The sequence below is a fragment of the Sinocyclocheilus rhinocerous genome, unplaced genomic scaffold (assembly GCF_001515625.1).
Source record: "Sinocyclocheilus rhinocerous isolate Xijiao unplaced genomic scaffold, SAMN03320098_v1.1 scaffold576, whole genome shotgun sequence".
Classification (NCBI taxonomy): Eukaryota; Metazoa; Chordata; class Actinopteri; order Cypriniformes; family Cyprinidae; genus Sinocyclocheilus; species Sinocyclocheilus rhinocerous.
In genome coordinates, this window is record NW_015662167.1 from 199,171 (window position 1) to 219,113 (window position 19,943).

At 37.5% G+C, this 19,943-nt stretch overlaps 1 protein-coding gene across 1 annotated transcript in view; it reads left to right on the forward strand.

Moving 5' to 3' along the window:
- The first annotated feature begins 17,915 nt into the window (after positions 1–17,915).
- LOC107727852 (leucine-rich repeat neuronal protein 2-like) overlaps positions 17,916–19,943 on the forward strand; it is a 45,705-nt gene continuing 43,677 nt past the window's right edge. Inside the window, exon 1 of the mRNA XM_016537871.1 lies at positions 17,916–18,259. The gene's annotated coding sequence lies outside the window, so the exon portion shown is untranslated. The remainder of the gene's footprint in view (positions 18,260–19,943) is intronic.

The following is a 19,943-nucleotide window of genomic DNA, read 5'->3' on the forward strand; positions in this document are numbered from 1 at the left end:
TAAGCCAAATTTAGGATCTGGGAAAAATAAACATTATAACATAAAAAAATAAGGAATATTTAATACACACAGATGCTCTCAAATCATGACACGATCATCACATCACACAAAATGCTGTGTGACAATTTGGCAAAAAGAACCCACCTCTATCTAATACATCCGAAAGAGCTAAACTGGTGCGAAAGAAAGTCGTGCTATATAGGTCGAATTCTCTGCTGTGCTCATCTGAAAATCAAAAGCTCAGAATACCAAGGGAATGACCTGTGTCAAAGAGGCAAAGAATTAAATCATCAAAATGGAAGCAGCAGCCAGCTACACTGTACTGACAACAGCTTTGTTAGAGTAAGTGCATGGCAGCCCATTTTCCCCTTGAGCCACAGGTTGGATTCCTGCTGGACATGTTCCATCTGATGAAAGGCTGATCTTTGTCCCAAAGAACACTGATTGAGTGTGCTATGTGTGCTTGGTTCTCGAGTCTGATTCACGCTCTACGCAACAGTCGTTACAGTCAAGCACAGGAGAGAGCAGCCGTCCACTAATTGGTTTGATTCATGCAAAAGGCACTTGCGAGGTGATCTGAGTTGAGCTAACAAATTTCGAATGTCTTAAAATCAGACAGAGTGTAATAATTTACGTCCTTTGTGAAGATGGTAAATGAAAAAAATGACAGCAGACTCCTCAAGGGGCTTTCTGAGAAAAAAAAAATCACCATAAACTGTCAACTACATAAAAATAGGATTGCTAAAATTGAGCTGTTTTTTTCATGTCAAGCCAATAGTAGTTAAGCAAGTTTGTCATGCAGACTATATCAGGTGCTACACTGTAAAAAGTAATCACTGAATCTACTTAAGAAAAGCGAGTAAACATAACTGATTTTTACATATTTGTTGAATTTACTTAATTACACTGTGTTATGTGAACTTTCAGGTGGATGCAATAGTTAAACTAAACAACTTTAGTAAACAGTACTTAAGAGCATCTAGTTTGTTGGATTAAAGGTATGTTTCCATTGTCTGGTGCAAAGAACAATGAATACAGTCTTAGAGTGAATACAATTTGAAATGGTTAAGGTGTTTTTTTGTTTTTTTTTACAGATAGGGTTCTGAATCTTTTTTTCTTCAAGCTGTCAAATAACAGTAAGATTTCAGCTTTTTTGGCTTGCCCTCAAGCTGTTGCTGCCTCATAATCCGGAGCATTTTTCAGTGTAATTGTTCATGATTGATCATTATTGATTTAGAAAAAGGTAATTCTAGAAAATGGTAAATCTAGATTTACAAGGTGTCATAAAAGGGATGTTGATGGGTTTTTTTCTATTTATTTCCTGAGTGCAGTATGTGCAATTTTTCTTACAGTGTTAAATTGTTGATTTGATAGCATGCCTAAAAAATAATGACTTGAAGTAACATTGTTTTAAACAAATAAATGCCCTATTGTTGTGCTAACAATCTGTTTTCTGTCTTTGTATTAACAACTAAGTTTTGAGTACAGCTTACTTGAGAAATTTAAGGCAATCTGTTTCCACACATTTGTCTAGTAATGTGAACAAAGCAGACTTGTTAAGAGAACTGTTTTGTTTGAGTTCTGTGCACTAAGCTTAACTTACATCTCTAAGTTGGCTGAACTTGTCAAATTGAGTTAGCAACACTCAAGTTTTCTGGTAACCTCTACATATACACAAGTTACCTATACAAAGTTACAGTAAGTTTTATTAACTCAAAAATGATAAACTAATTTGCTTGAGAAATTTGAGGCAATCAGTTTCCACAGGTTTTCCAAGTAAGTTCAACTAATGACTTTTTACAGTGTAGAAGCAGAAAGCAAGCTATCGCCTGAAGTTAGGCACAATTAATTAGTGACAGAATTATACATACACATGTGTATTTATGCTTCCAAGACCTGTCTGGTGATTCAGATTGCCTGAGGGGGAAAAAAACATCCCCGAAATCTTCAACAGCCTTGCTCTTGGATGAGCCATTTATGTTTGTGAAAACAGCCACATGCTGAATTTCAAATGCTGGCAAAGCATCACTTGTTGTGAAAAAGGTAGTCAAATCAGTCAGATATTACTGTAATACAACCATAAAATCTTAGTTTAATGCATAGTGCTGGAAATTCTTCAGTATTTTGATACTGTTTTCAAGATTGTTCCCCAATATGTCCCTCTAAATCACAAGGGTATTTTAATTTCACCTTGAGTATCTACATAACCCCAATTAAAACCAAAAGAGATGTTAAAGTTCTGGCTTGATTTTAAATTAATTAATGTTTGGCGGCAAAATAAGAAACTTTTTCAAGAGGCTAATTAGTTCTCTTAATGGTCAAATTAAATAATTAGTGTGAACAATAGGGAATATTACAGAGAAGAAATTTTAAAAGCAGTCCTTGAGTTTAGAAATGAGTGTTTGAAAGCACGTGGAGGTCAGTTGGAGTCTCGCTGCCAGTTTTTGGATCATTTGAAATGGAAAGTGTAAGGCAGTCTGACTCCAAGCAAGAACTGAAAGGAATGATGGCTAAAATGGGAAGGATTAGATTAAACCTCCAGAGATGATTCGTGGGCTTAATTCTTCTCTAAATCCTTGAAGTTTACAATTTGTGTGGTGCAGGAGAGGTAGATCTCTCTAATGAGGTTGGCACTGGTAGTCAAGGGTTGGCGTTTGGAATGCCGTTTGGCTCCAGACGTGGGTGCGTCATTTGTACGTATCTGAGATCAAAGCACATGTATGTGCTGACAGTGTTCTCAAAGCGTCTTAATTAAGGCAGTGATGCACGCTGGGACTCCTCATAATTCACGCCAACGCAAAATTCCCTTGGATGCGAAAAAAAAAAGGAAAAAAACAATGAGGAGTTCTCTCAGGTTTGCCAGATCCAGATTCAGAAGGAGATGAAACAACGTTCCTCATCTGAGAGATAACTTCTAAAAAGACAAAAACAAACAAAGAACAGCTTTTTAAACATGGAAAGCATTAGCAAAGATTGTCTCGGGACGTAATCCCGTATGATCCATCAAAACTGTGAAATCTTTGAAACATGAGATGTGCTTGGCTAGATATTGCTGTAGTGACTGCTGGTTCATTACAAATGACTTGAGGAGGTAAAGGAAGTGAGAACACTTTTATTGGCGCACACGTCTGTTGGGGGTCGCCAAAGGTTCTCAACAAAATGGATCTTCCGCTGCAATTTCTGGTGGGAGAGAAAAATTGTTCTTATCTTTTCCAAACTGCTCACCGTTGCTCGCTAGTCAGGCAGTTTCCTCATGGCTTTTGACTGGTGAAAAGTTTTCCAAGCAAAAATAATCTCTGTCCAGAGACAGTAGCATCAAAAGACGAAGATTTTTCTGCAGACATATTTGTGAAGCCGCCCTCAACCAAATCTAGCTGAGCTTCCAGTGTCAACACGTATTTACATCACTTTCTTTACCAAACAGAGTGTGAATAGTGAGGGAAGTCTTCAAACAGCCAGACCGACTGACGGATGAGAAGAGAAATACGTTCGTCAAAAACATCCTTGCACTTTTCCAAACCTTAAAAGTAATTCTGAAGCCCCTTTCTGTTTCAAAACTCTTTTGCTTTATGCTGTCATTGTGTCAGTCATTCTTTCCTAGGAAGCTTTGTAATAACTTCCTGTTGGATCAAAAAGAGCAGCATCAGAGAGCTGTATGACTGCAATCTGCACTGAGCTCAGCTCCACTGCTCATGATAACAATAGAAAGCAAGAATGAGGATTTGCAAATGTGTCAGATGCGTCTGTTAAAAGTATCAGCTCCTAATCTTTTCTGCTGCTCATTTTGCAACATTCTCTGGTTTTCGGCTAATCCTCCCAATATTACACATTTCTGGATTTTGATAAATGCCAAAAAGTGTTTTTTTTATGTTTCATTTTTTAAAATGCAATATTTAAATGCCATTATCCGCGAATATCTGCTACGAAAAAAATATTTAGTGCAATGGATTATGGAGAATTTTCCACACATTGGTTTTCTGCAGATATTCTAAATGTTTTAAGGAAACGTTGACATATTCTGAACTTTTCCATTTTTTGTATTTATTTACTGTGCATTTAAGAGTCTTTAACTGCGTTTGTCTTGTCTTTGTACTATTAACACATGCATTTTAGTTACTGCAAACAAGCACTGCACTACCATCACAAATGAGTATCACAATTAAACTCTGTACTTTGAAGGCCTGGGGTGCCTGTCAAATGATGCCCAAACCTGCCAGAAGAACATTAAACCATGTTCCATGAAATGAAATAACTGATCAATTATTTTATTGTTTTTCTGATAAATTATGCAAATGTAATTAAACATACATGTAATTTTGTAGTTTTCTTTCCTGTGTTGACGTATTCTTATTGGAAAAGGATGTTTGCTTACAAAACAAAACAAAACAAAACAAAACAAAACAAAACAAAGGGCATTGCTTACATTAAAGTTTTTTTGGTCCAGACACTCCCAGTGGGCTGCAGGTAGGTCCGTGGTCAGCTGAAAAAAAAATCATAAAATGTATTTTAAAAATAAGGAAAAAAAGCAAATACATATGCATTTTATTAAATGCTTAAATGTATCTTAAGGAATGGGGTCCTTTGCAAGGGGACCATCATATTGTCAATCTAGAGGGTATCTGACACAAATCTGTGTAGTGCAGGATTCAATTTTCCAAAAAGAGAAAAAGTTTACATTTTAACATGTACAGTATATGCTAAAAGTGAATTCTGTACACTAGCTCGTATATACATGGGTTCAAAGGTAGAACACATGGACTAACCAAACAAACTTATTTCGATTTAACTTCTGCTTTAATGTCAAAAACAAAAAAACAAGAAAATTTGGCAAATGTGAAAGTGCCTGACCCCTGTCATATGGCCAACCACACTTATTACTAAAGTACATCCAGAAACATTTTCACTCCTGATCTAGTTCCAGGGATTTGTTTTAACCCCACACATTCAATAATGATTAGAGGGCAAAGGTAGATAGGGCAGAAGAGAGATAAAGAAAAAGAAAGAGACTAAGACAGCCATTCTAAAGTAAAAGGAGGGATTATCAATGTAAGACCTTTAAAAAGTGAGACTGAGGATTATTTCACCTTCTCATGGAGGAATGCATAATTCATGTGGTCCTGAATCCTCAGTGAGTGTTAGTGGCTTCCTCCACATTTCTTCTATATCATCCCTCATTCTGTTCTTTAGCTCCTTCTGGACTGGTGATTTTTCCCCTAGTGTTAAAGAAGGCTGCTTTATCTGCTTGTCTGCAAGGAACAGTTTAATGTCTGTTGAGCCTGAATTCCCCCTATACTGCCCATCAGCTTATATCTTAAAACTTCTACAAACTTTACAGTTCTTGCTTCACTGTACTAGCTTCTTGATTCTGTAAAATATTTTACAGCATTTTTAATTTGCACTTTCCTGTACAGATCAAAGCAGAAGGTTTCATGCATATCAAAAATCCTCATGGCTAAATGAAAATATTGCAACATCAAATGTTCTTTTATTTCTTAAGGAAATGCAGAGGAAAAAACTGAGAATGTCGACCTGTTACAAAGGGGGCCCACTAAGCTCATCTATAGCAAACTTTTTGATGGCACGGTCCCCAGGACGATTTCCTTGCAAGGAAAATCTTATTCTAAAATAAAAAGGCAGTCATACATTTCCATAAAAAGACCCATTAAATATCATAGATATGTCTATATTATAAATATTATCTGATATTTTCTTTATTATAACACTATCTTTTCTCTACCCATCGTTTGTCTATATCATGGTAGCCTATATTTATTTCTACCCGGTAAAGCAGAGTCACATGCCTTTTTAAATGGAATCTTTATGTTTAGCATAAACAGATGGATAATATGATGCAAACTGTCCGTCATCTTCCCAGTATCCTGCCTATCACATCAATTTTGCTTCTAAATAATTAAACAGTTGGTGTCAGCACTTTGTGTATTATCCTTTCTTGTTTCCCTGTGACATTTCCTGACATCCTGGCATTCTAAAGCTGGAGATCTCCCAGTGAGACTGCTAACTGCTCACCATAGCATCAGCTTCAAGAGGAATCGTATACAGGTTCCTGTCCAACATGTCACTTGTAATCTACCAACAGTGTTGGGAGTAACGCGTTACAAAAGTAATGCATTACAGTAACGGATTACTTTTTGCTGTAACGCAGTATTGTAAGGCATTACTAATCAATTTTCAGTAATATTTTACTCGTTATATGTTCAGTAATGCTTGCGTTACAACACACTTTTAGCCCAAAATGTAACTGTTCAAAGAAAAAAGAAAAAAAAAAACGCAAGACGGGCGAGACATTAACGAATCAAAAATGCCAAATAAGTTCTATTTCCTGTTCGTGGTCAGTCAATAGCCGCGCGTGGTGTCCAAGTTTGTAAATAAAGACTAAACGACAGCTTCTGGTGTATTTGTTTAGCGATTTATTTCATTCATCTCCCTCTCGCTGGTGGAACTTTGTATTGTGTGACGTAGTCCAGTGAAGGCGTGTTTAGGGCGGGATTTACAGGAGTGCCCCGAGGCTACTGGCCCGACAGTGGAAACGCGGCATGATTTTGGCCTCTGTGCTCGAGGTCCGAGGCTATTAGCCGCGCCCGGCTCGCTGTAAGGCTACATGTTGTCATTTTAGAATGTTAAGTTCTACTTCTGTAGTTATTTTGGTGAAAGTAACTCAAAAGTAATACAGGAGTCATGTAATGCATTAGCCTACAATTCTGAGACAGAATTTTAAGGTAAGGAATTACTTTTAAATAACAGTAACAAGTAATCTATAATGTATTACAGTTTGGAAGTATCTTGCACAACACTGTCTACCAAACAGTATCAGTACAGTACAGAACACAACAACAACAACAATAAATAAATAAACAAAAAACACAAATGATGTAAATTCATAATGTGTGGTGCAATGTTATCTACAGATTACATTAATGGTAAACCACCTACAACTGTATACTTTATATTTACACCTATAACTTTCAGATGGAAAGTTCTCTCCCAGGCTGAATCTTTTGCATGGCCCACTTGTGTTTCTGCAAGTATTTTTCATTTTTCCTCCCCAAGAGAAGTTTGTCTTCAGTATTTATTGTGCAGTATATTTGGAGTTGCATATTTTTCTAAATTGAAAGAGGCACTACATATCAGGGTCAAAAAAATGCTGCAATCATTTGTCACTTGCCTGATGTAAATGAGAAAGTGGATGAGAGAGTGAGAGAATTAACAGGAGAATGTATCCTGTGGACATAACTGATCTTCAAACAGTGAGATTCATTTGAAATTCTGATTTGGGTTCTATTTTTAGGCAGGGCTGTGATGAGCGCCAAATCATGGCAGATCCAGCTGTTCAGTCTTTTTTGTCCCTTTTACATCTGGGTCCCTCAAGGCTCATCACCATAAATTTTGCCATTAATCCATGATGCAATACATGCTCATCACAAGTCTGGAGTTTGTCCAAAATGTCATTTTTTTCTCAACTGCTCTTATCTCCTCATGCCGCCTGAGGGCTGGAGTTTAATCTAACAATAAGAATCAATAAATAATAGAGTTGTACATTTACTGTGTTTGGTTAAATAATTATGTGTTAATAAATCACAAGCAACAAGCAAGACGTGACGCAACAGCAAAGACAAGTCCATCTGTAAGTGTACATTTTAAAAAGCACAGCCTAAAAACAATAACGCAACTTTTGTGAACAGCCCCCAAGTCTAAAGGTTAGGGATATGTTTATGATACGGAATTAAAACAAATGTTAATGACTCCCAAATCCACATTTCTCTAAAATGAACCATTTGAGATCTTTTCTCAGCAAATATTTATACAAAGTAAGAATGTAATCACCCAAAAATGAAAATTTGCTTAAAAGTAGCTCACCCTCGGGCCATCCAAGATGTAGATGAGTTTTTTTTTTTTCTTCACTGGAACAGATTTGAAGAAATTAAGCATTACATCACTTGCTCACCAATGGATCCTCTGCGGTGAATGGGTGCCTTCAGAATGAAAGTCCAAACAGCTGATAAACACATCACAATAATCTAATCCACACAACTTCAGTCCATCAATTAACATCTTGTGAAGTGAAAAGCTGTGTGTTTGTAAGAAACAAATCCATCATCAACTTTAAGCCATTGCTTCTGATGAAAATAGTTCATATTACATAATAAGAGTAATACATAATAGTACATAATAACCTGTTCTCCTCTCACATCAAAATCCACCAACATATTTGTTTAGAACTGTTTTCACTTGTAAACAGTGCTTGTTATGTGCATATTTCCTTCCCTGATTTAGACAAGATAACTTGTGGATTACTTACATTACTTAGGGAATTTATGTAATATTTTTATCAGTGTTTGAACTCTTATTTTGACGGCACCCATTCACTGCAGAGAATCCATCGGTGAACAAGTGATGTGATGCTAAATTTCTCCAAATCTGTTCTAATGGATAAACAAACTCATCTACATCTTGGATGGCCTGAGGGTGAACTATTCCTTTAATATGATTAATTGATCAGCATATATTGTAATGAATTTAAATAAAATAATGAATTTATTGACAGCCTTGATGAATAAAAATCTAAAACTTAATTTGAACTTTTTGTACAGTCATATTCTAGCAAAATATGCTTCATCATATTGCCCCATATCAGAAATAAAAAGCTGTTTCTGTTCTTTCAGATAAAGGCAAATACCACAGCATTTGCAAAATTACAGAGAGGTGACCTTGTCAGTGTATCTTCTTTCTGTTATTTGTACTGAATCTCTTGAGGTTGTGTAATAAGTGATATTTTGAGGCATATTTGGGCTACTTCACACAAGTGCCTCAGAAAACTTACTTCAGTGCAAGAGCACTCTACAATCCAGTGCTTATCCTTGTCAGAGAAGAAAATACTATCCAGTCGCATGAACATGAAGAGCTGTGGTCCATTTTTAAGAGCAGAAAAACTGTAGAATTATGAATCACCAAGTGCCAGCATTGATACGTCATGTTTTAAACATCAGGACTTGGTAGAGAAACAACAGATACAAGCCACGTGCAGAGAACATAAAAGCTGTTGGAACCAGATCTTAGCCAATTAAACAGTAGGAGGTGGGACTGTGTGAGAGCAGAGGATGGTGGAAGGGGTGGGTTTGGGGATGTCAAGGCTACGAAATTACCCTCATTAGTCTAGTGAACGGGTCAACAGGGAAAGGTCCTTTTCAAATGGATTTTAAACAGCAGAGGAAGAACTGAGGGACGGAACGCAACTCACACATCCAGGGCTTCTCGACATCCAACACGCGGCTAATCGCAGCCAAACTCCTGATGTGTTTTGATGATAATATTTCTCTTAGTTACCTTAATTTGGGTCCCAAGGCTGTATTTGGTTTCTGCATAGGCTTGATATTGAGCTGCTCGGTCTGATGGTGTGTTGAAAGAGCGAATCCTGCGGTTGCCTTCCAGCCTCTGAAATACACAAAATGGCTTAACTGAGAGTTTTCTTTCTCTTATATCTCTCTCATTCACACATGCTATTGTGGGAGAGAGAAAAAAATGTCCACTGACACACATTCTTTTTGGAGAAACAACAGACCTACAGTTTGGAAAGGACTAATGTAATTAATGGAGCTTGCTGGGCTAGGCTGGCGTGGGACTGATCCAGCTGCAATGTGTGTCACCGGGCAATTAATTCACTTGACAGGGCCTCCCAAAAACTGCAAAAGGTCAGGAGACCAGATTTGGACCTTAGCTAGCAATAAAGCCTGGAAAAAGCCATGTAAAGTTTCTCAACCAAGGTCTCAGTTCATACGCTGTTAACCTGCTGTGTAGGACATTTCAAAGTCTTTAATGTCAGGGCCAGTTTTTAATCTAGAGGTCAGAAGAGGGAAATATAATTTAAATAAAGGATAAATAGAAAAGCATATTTTGCACATTTTTAAATAACTGGCAGACGTCTCACTTTTTTTGGTCCAATGTAGCCTAAATTCATATTTATTTGACAAGGTATAATTACCTTGCCTTGAGATTGTCAGTAAGCAAGTATCATTTATTAAAACCAAGTCACATCAAAGTCTCATCAAGTTGCGTTTTAAACGTTTGCTTCAGAATACTATTACATAACAGTAACAAGAATATATTGTCTTTTATTTATTTAACTGTTGCTCGACTATTTTGTTTATATTCACCTTATTAGCACCATTAATCAAGTCTTTGTAAACACAACAACGGGTGTTCACTGCAATAGTGGTGGCAGACACAGATCATTCCGTGTTTCAAATTATATTATATTATATTGTTAATTACATAACAACAACTTACTCTGTCATTTAAGCAATATATCACAAAAGCAGGTAATCGACTGTAAGCAATGTTGATTTTATACAGTTCCTTAAACAAGATGTTAATAGTGAGTAACCTACATTTTAGATACAAAAATGCCATTTTTTCTGTTCTTTGTTCTGCGAAACGAAAATAGCTCCACACACGACTTGTAACCCGAAGGTTGCGGGTTCGAGTCTCAGTACCGGCAGGGATTGTGGGGGGAGTGAATAACCAGTGCTCATTACCACAACTGAGGTGAGACCCTTGAGCAAGGCACCGAATGCCCAACTGCTCCTCGGGCGCCGCAGCAAAAATGGCTGCCACTGCTCCGGGTGTGTGTTCACGACTGTGTGTGTGTGCACTTGGAAGGGTTAAATGCAGAGCACAAATTCCGAGTATGGGTCACTATACTTGGCCACACTTCACTTCACTTAAAAACATTCATTCCGGAAGTGAATGAATCAATAATGACTCACTCGTTGAGAAATCCATTGGATTCGGATATGCCTTGATGCCTTCCTACCTTGGAATGCATCATCAGAAGGCAACATTTTTCAGCTTTTGGACACAGCAATAGACAGCGAACGAATTTGGAATAGCACAGTGGTATACTACTCTCAGCAGGTCACTCAATCGGTTGATTGAATGAATCAATGACTCACTAGCACATACTTGTTTTGTTCCTGAATGAATCAGCGGTTGTGAATCAATCGCATGAGCGAATGATTCAAATGACTCACTCATAAAGACATTTGTCGCCACCTGGCTACAAGAATAATGATGTAACCTGCATGTAATGATATGATGATACAATCTTTTGACACCCCTTATATAATGTCCTTTAGCTAAATCTGCTATTAATAATATATTAAGTTCATACTGCTAAGTTTGCTGTTGCCCTTCTGTGAAGAAGATTATCTCCTTATGTGCCAAACACCCATGAACTCAAGGGTCCTTTTGACATCTCTTGACCTAAACTAACACACACGTATTTAAAAAAGGCATTATTTTGACATCAAGAAAGCAGCACGTCTCAGGGGAGGCAAAATCTACCCTTGTGTCTGTTCTCTCCGAGTCTGCTGTATAGATCGACCTCATTGCAGCACTCAAGCGATTGTAAACATGTAAATAATTTATGGATAATGACTCTCAATTTACTGATATGGATGTAGAGACAATCACATTTTGTGCATATGGGATTCAGGAAATGCGCATAAGGCAGCCTTTGTTCTTCTTTTGTGCAAACATACAGTACGTTCTGTGTATAACAACACACTACAGAATCTTGCACTGTCCTGAACAAATTTAGCATGGCACAAACATTTAGCATAAAACAAAATAGCATATTCACACAAAGCAAATGCCATCCATCTTATTCACATCACCACATTTCAAAAAGATCGGCAATACAATGAGAAAGTGATGAAACACTGATGTGCTCTTCTAATTTAGAGAAAGAAACAATAATTGTAAATTCAGACTAAAAAAACAAAGTGTGCCCACGCAAGGAAGCGAGGAAGAACAGTCTGAAAAGTCATAAGTGAAGCAAACCACACTCTAAAAATACATTTACAGACAGCATCAACAAATAAACTGTGTTGTCAGATGCAATAATTATTAGGGCTGTCAAGAGATTAAATCTGTGCCAATTAATTAATCAATCTGATTGCAAATTAATCGCACATCAATTTTGGCTGAGAAATTACCTCCCAAAAGATAATTTAAAGTCATTATTGTGTTAGATGAGAAAAGCAATGAGCTACCAAAAAAAAAAAGTCTTTAGAAAGAAATATTTCAATTTCAACAATGCTTAATAATGATAATAATAATAATGATTAATAGTATTAATGTTTTTTAATTAATATTAAAATAAGAAATTATTAAAAAATAAATATAATAAAAATAAATAGGCTACTAAAACCACCAGTAGGTGGAGACAAGTCTCAATGAATGTCCTTCAGTTACCGATTCGTTTAAATGATAATTATACATATGCAACAGGCAGGTTCTGTCATGTTTAATCCACATCTGCTATGTATATAAAGGTCTATGCATTTGATGTGTATTAAACATGGCCTATTTTAAGAACATTCAAGGAATATTTTGATGAATTATGATATTTCTGTTGATTATTACACAATCACACCTGTAATATGCCTATAGGCTATTTACAGATCACTCTCAACCTTTTTTTGTGTAATACTTATTGTAGGTGAGGCTAGATAACACCTATTCACAGGAGCAAATTAGTATCACATTTTCACAAACGGCTGACAAAATCTAACCCTTGAGCTACTGTAGCACAGCATGAGTATGTGTGAAATCCTGAACTGACTAAAAATGCTATGATACATATGGTAACTGCACCGTGTGCATATTCTGACCAGGTATGCAAAAAAAAAAAAACCTTGTCAGAAAAATGTTAACAGTACAATATCATCATATCGACAAAACATTTGAGCCATTTTTTTTTTATCATCAACATTAGCTGGCCATAAATGTGGTTTTACTTTGATAGTTTCACTTGTTAGGGCTTACAGAATGCATGTAATTTTGCATGCAATACATGATCGAGGCTACTTTTGGAAGGATACTAAAGTGCTGTCTGTGAAAGAGTGCATGGCCTGCTGACATGCCTTGGGGCAGCAGATGAGCCCTGCAAAACGACAGTGTATGAGACGGTGGCAAGATCAGTAGAGCTGTGGGCCAAATCGGACAAATAGAGCATTCTGGGGTAGAGGAGCTTGTTGTAACTTATATTTCTCAAGGTTGTTTTATTTTTTTTTAATTGGTTTATATGAAAGCATATACATTACGAACTGGACTACAAAACAGCTACTGAACATTTACTGCCTAGAAAAAGAGTATGTATACACCCCATTTAAAAGTCTGAGGTCAGTAAGATTTTTATTCATTCATTCATTCATTCATTTTTTTAATTAATACTTTTTTGATTCAACAATGACACACGAAACTATCAAAGATCACATTAAATACATTAGTGTTACAAAACACTGGTATTCAAATGTTGTTCTTTTGCACTTTCTATTCATCAAAAATCCTAAAGAGAAATATATATAAACAGTTATTTTAAATTGTAATTGGAATATTTTTCCACAATATCACTTACATATGAAAAAAGTTCCGAAAGCCAAACCAAAACCACCCAATTACCTCAAATAATTCTACTTTCTGTGTCGGATAATTTAGAATTTTTAAAGACAGAGAGAAACATCCCAAAATCTGAAGTGTGAAAAGAGTGTGAATGACTTTCAGTTGCAGAAATCGGTGAATGTTTATACACAATAACAAGTCTTTAACAAGTATATTGATTCAGCTTTGCCAGGATCAAAATATCATCTTTGCAATGTAGCAAGAAGGTTGCGGTATTCGGCTGAAAATCTTTTTTAAGAAACCGAGAGCATCTTCCTCACAGTACGATCAGCATCAGCAGCCATAACCTAGGATGCATCTTCAGTGAGAGAAGGAAAAGCAATCTGAACTGGGCCATGAGTCAGATGAGATGGCTCTTTTATCTTAGTCACAGAACCAAACCGATACCCCAACCCAACATCACTCAACCCAGCACTCAGTCAAGGAGGATGATTGGAGAAAAAGCAGCTTTATCCATCATGCAGAAGTTGCGGGCTCTCCAGCCACCCGAGTCTCTGATGTATGAGTTCTGTCTCTGCCACACTTGTCCTTCCAACCCAGAAGAAAATTTAACATCAAATGTCAACAGAGGGAACAGATTCGAATCCAGACACTTTCACTATGGTGTCATGCCTGTAAAGGCAGAGAAGAATGAGGGAAATGTTTAGCCACAAACAAATATACACATTTGATATTGTTCCCATCACTCAACTTTTCTTCAAAAATTGTTTTCTTTTTAACTCTCTTATTTTTCTCAGTGCTTAATAATTAACTTTTTTTTTCTTTTTGTATGCAGCTAACCATTTGCAACAGTCTACAAATAATTGATCATGTGAAATAAAACTGAACCCGAAAGTTTGGAATGATGTAGTTCATGAATGTATGCACTGTAAAAATAAATAAATAAACAAACAATTCAAGTTGTAAATAAAGCCAAAATTATTGGAGAATGTTTTATAGGAAAAATTTTCTACACCACTTTGTTTACAGCAGGAAAAAAAATCATTATGATCAGTCCATATGTAAAAAAGCATTGCATATTTTCAAAATGTTCACTTCTGCATAAAAAGGCCCATCCTCCCATAGCTTACGGAGACTGTTAGCCATTGTTGTGCTTGTGTAAATGACCCATGTTCTCTTCTCTGTCATGTCAGCTATTTTGAAATGTGCCCATGCAAAGCAAAGGTCAACTTGACTATTAAGAAAAACAGCATTTTAAAGACGTGCTCAGTCCCACTTTTTAATTGTCTGTCTGAAAAAATAGCCTGCTTTGCTTCCTTAGGGCACCATATCTCTCACATTTAATGTCTGCCATGGCTTTCTGTCCTGTCATTGTTGTCTCAGCCAGTCATATACGACGCTCTGTTGATTGTTTTTATGTGATATATATCCAAGCCCTGAAATTGGCACAGATCGGAACCTCATCTGCTGTTCGTGTTACGTCCGTAAGAGCTTTGATTACTGAGCCCACTGTGTTGTTACAAGTTTTGAAATTACATGCTCGAGATGATAGCAATGGAAAATGGGAGCCGCGAGGATCGCAGACAGCAGCTTAGCCTCATTGGCCCCCAGAAATCATTTTCTCCTGTACAGAGTCATGATCAGCCGTTTGACCACTCCTAAAATGTAATAGCAAAAAGGCCAGGCCGGTCAATTTTGGCCAGTAGCACTTGTCAAATAATAACTGGTTTGAGCAGCATCTGCGCAAGCAACAAGCAGACATATGGTTATAGGAGAGCCCTGGGATAAAACTCTGCCACTTCAAGAGCTTGGCCCTGGATCCACTGCCATTCAATTTCCACGCTCTTCAGTCTTCAGACTCACGCTTCATATTACACCCTCCACCACCCCGTTCTCTTTTCTTTGCCTGCCTCCTCTCATCCATTTAAATAGACATCAGAATAATGATGGCAAGGCATGGGTTATCGATCAAACACTCACACTCAAACTGGCACAGGACAAATCATTGTGCCATTTTGGCCACAGAAAGGGACTTAGTGAACTGTGATCCCTCCCGCGCTCTGATCCGGCCCTCCAGGGTGATGTGTCCTCGCGGAGATGAGCATTTGGCTGCTCCACATGCCCCTGAGCTGTAAGGCTGTTTAATTGATGTCAAAGCTGGTCGTGTGAGCATTTTCTACAGCGCCGATCCAAGCGTCGTGTCACGGCACCGCATAATGGATATTCCTGTAGACATGCCATAGACACATCCATTCATCATGCCAGAGATGGGAATAAAAAATTCATTATCACAAGAAAACTTGTGAAATGCTTCTAAATTGAGAAAGGCTCCGCTCTCGCTCTCTCATTGAAATTTAATACAGCATGCCTGGTGAAAATATTGTTTAGCATTGACTATGTATGGCTCATATAGACTAACGCAGTGCCTGGATTTGAAACTTAATCATACAGTTGGTCGGCACGCCTTTATACTGATATAACAGTATTTTGAAAAGGAAAATTCATTAAGACTTGCTTCGAATGTTGGCTTGACAAAGTCTTACCTAAAAGAAAAAAAAAATCTGAAATGTTTTATGGAGGTCTACAGGATTTTTTTTGTGATTTATGAAATTCTGCACTGGAAAAAACATAGGCTAAATTTGATCATTAAAAAAGATATAGCACAATTAAAAGTCTTTGCACACTGAGTCCGAAATTCTCGTCTGAAATTTTCGCACGTTAAAAAATAAATACGACCTCACGTTGTGTCAATCACGTTTACACACTCCGAAACTTTCGTCTGTCATAAAAAAAATAGGATCAGGTTCGATTTTCTGCGTTTTCGCATCCGTAGCAAGCATTTTGATAGGAAAGGATGACGAATCCGGAAAAAAATAAAAAACGCATATGAAAATTTCGGACTCCGTGTGCAATGACCTTAAGTCAGAACAGGCTTGTTAGTCATCTAGGACAGTGTTTCCCAACCTTTTTTTAGTCGCGGCACCCTTTGGAAATGTTAACAAACTTGTGGCACCCATACAAAATAGTCACAATATTTGAATTTCTAACTTCGATATGATAATTTGAAAAGTATAGATATTCGGTACAACAGGGAAGAACTGCAGAATATAATGTCATACAGATATTTTTTATATTATTAAAAAAATTTGTCCATCAATGGTGGCAATCGTAGGATCTTATTCATATGTAAACATTGTGAGATAGCTAGTTAAACAAAGTTTTGATTTTACAGCTGGGTAATTTTGTTGCAGTAGCACGAGATAGCTTGATTTCAAACTTTGAATTGAATAAAAAATGACAAGCAAGCAGTCAGTAATAAAATAAGAACAAATAAAGAAATTAATAATGATAGCACAAATAAAAAAAAATCACGATAGGCCTACAAATGAAATAAATTGCTTTTTAGTTTTTCAGGTAGGTCTAACACACAGTAGGGCTACTAAGAGATTTTTTTTTTTTTTACCAATTATCCAAATAATGTTTAGTCCTAGAAAGCTATTATTATCAGAACACGCGAGCATAACATAGCGGTTAGCAGATCAATGAACGAGAGGGCAGCCTTACCAGAGTTGCCCATATACCACACCATGTTACAACACAGTAGGGCTATTGCAGACAGAAACAATACTGTACTACATCGATGTTTCCTGTCGGCTCAATGTTTGAGTGGACTTTGCTGTTCCAATGAGCATGAACGGTATACGAGTGGAGCGACTGAGCGGAGCGCACACGCATAGAGCGGATAATACACAGAGCGTCACACCACGTGAAAGTGAAACCTGAGCGGTGAACTAATTTTCGGCAGCCTAAATTTCGGTGCATCTCTAATTATTGGCGACATCAGAAATGGATATTATATAATAGATGCTTTTTTGAACATTTTAGCAATTTAAAAATATTAAAAAAGGATTTTTTACACGGCACCCCGGTTGGGAAACACTGATCTAGGATGAGTTGTTCAGAATTTAATTGATAATGCATTTAATAATTCCAATTTATACACTATTTTTAACTAAAAGAGGTCATTTTGACCTTAAATTTTGACTGACTGACTGACGGGCAGAGATAAAACTTAACCCCAACCTTCAGTGAGGCATGAGCAAATCGTATGAAAACACACAAATGAGATTGTACAGAAACACCAATTTTGCTCCCAGGTTAGTGATTTTTTTAAAAGCTCTAACCCAGTGGTGCTCAATCCAATCTGGCCATTAAATGTTATCCCTTGTCCACGGGAAACAGGAACTGTGACTGGATATGTCTGCAAGGCCTGTGAAAGCATTCCATTAACCAAACAAAATCAAGGGGCAAGTGACAAGGAAATAACAGGTTTCACATACTGTTCTGACTGTGAGAAAGAAATTAAGGAGAGAAGGAAAAATAGAGCAGTCTGCAAAGGGGTTGGGGGCAAGAATGGGAGACTTCTAAAAGGAGGAGGTGGGGCTACGGTAAGGGCAGAGAGCGAGAGAGAGAGAGAGAGAGAGAGATCTGCCTGCCTCCACTTCGTCTCTTGCTCAAGTACGCAAGCCACTGACAGCAACAGCCACACACAGACGAGAGAGAGAGAGAGAGAGAGAGAGAGAGAGATCGGAGAACACACAGATCCGTCCTCTGTAGATCGCCTACACAGTGTCAGAAATAGAGCTGAGTTTAAGGCAGGTGCGTACAAAGCGTCTGTATGAGACCCTGGGTGGTGCGCTAATACACAATCTAAGAGAGGATACAGGTTGATTGACTAACATCAAGAAGGAAAACGAGAAAAAACGTGACAACAAAAAGGAAAGAAGAAAAAGAGGAAGAAGAGACCGAGACGTACACTGAAATGGCCCATCTATTAACGGTAGGGAAGTTTATCATTTTCTCTCAAGACCGAAATTTTTACGCGTTGCATTTGAACGCGCACTGCAGATGCTTTTCTAGTGGTGTTGACACAAGAAAGGGCAGAAAATTATTCCAGCAGAGAACAACCTGTCAGGAATCAACATAAGCAGGTAATTCTTCGATATTTAAGAATTAATCGTGTGGTGTTGTGTCACAAGATCTGGTGTCGATAGTTTGAAACGCGGCTCAAGTTGTGCGTTGCACTGACAGGTCGAGACTTTTCCACGCTGCATGGCAGTTATGGTCAGCATGCAGAGCACATCGGGATAGAGTAGCACTGAGCCAGAGCTTTGCGAAAATAAGGATAACGCAGTGTGCGTGCGCGTTTGTGTGAATGTGGGGGCACGCATCTGTCATTTCATTGAAGTGATCAGCATCCAGAAACTCTCCCTCCCTCTCTTCCTCTCTCCTCCTCTTCCTCCTCCCTGCTGTTGCTATCCGTGGTCGTGCCGCTGTCGCAGTTGAATTTGCCGAAGCTAGCGTGCGCGCTCTGCTTCTCCACAGCAAGCCTATTGTTGTTGTCCTCCTCCACACTCTTTCCTCTGAGGAGTGTCAGCTAACAGTGCTAATCCTTCTCTGCCTCTTCATGTGTAGGGAGGAAGCGTGCGCGTGTATTATTAGAGGGACCGCTAAAAAAAACGCACACGTTTTTAAAGCTAAGGTGAAAAGCAGATCGCAACCGGTTTTACTCTGCAAAAGAGAAATGGAGCCAAAAAAAAGTTGGAAAGGGGGGTTTGAAAAATAAAAGTACTGAGGGACTTAGTGACGTCAGCCAGAAAGGAAAGTAGTTTCAATTTCAGAGGCAAGTTTGCTACATGCTTTAAAAGATTATATAATTAGGAAAAAAACGTCCAATGAATTGTGCAAACTGAGACCAGGAAAGTGCATTAACAAAAGCTAACGTTGACTAAAATAACAAAGTTTTTTATTTATTTATTATTATATTATAGACTAATATTTTCGTCCCCTAAAGATACACATTTCCCCATGACCCCAAAAATAAACAAATAAATAAATGAATAAAATAGCCCTAAATGAGTTTTGTACATGGGATGTTGATGACAGTGAATCACAATCCAATTTGCGATGAAAAATATTCTGACAGCTCATAAAAAATGCACCCAGACATCAATGAATAAATTCTTAATAAGTCATACCAAGAAAGTAAACACATGACTTGTCCTGACAACTAGACTGGAAAGATAATTGCATAGTTTGTTTATCGCAATGTTGATTAGCCCTCAGTGCTGTGTATGGACATGATTACTGAATGCAAATATACACTTTTTCTTGCATGAGGGAGCTCTACGGTCTCTGACAGCGCATCACTGTAAACATTATTATCTTTACAGTTCCTCATCATTTAGTGGCTTATATAGTCCCTAACTACTCAAGATGTCCTTTTTACGAGGCAAACTTAACCCAACCCAATAGAGTATGTTTACCTACAACAATAAATTCTGATGCATGGCTTTTTAAATTTAATTCAGTGAAAAATACCATGACCCTTGAATTGCTCCTAATTAATGATTTAGCTAGACTGACAGTCCCAATGTGCTCTATATGCAGTAGATAGTAAATTATGTTCTTTTGCTTGTTCTGAAAACTAATTTGTTAAACTCACATCCACTTTGAATCCTCAG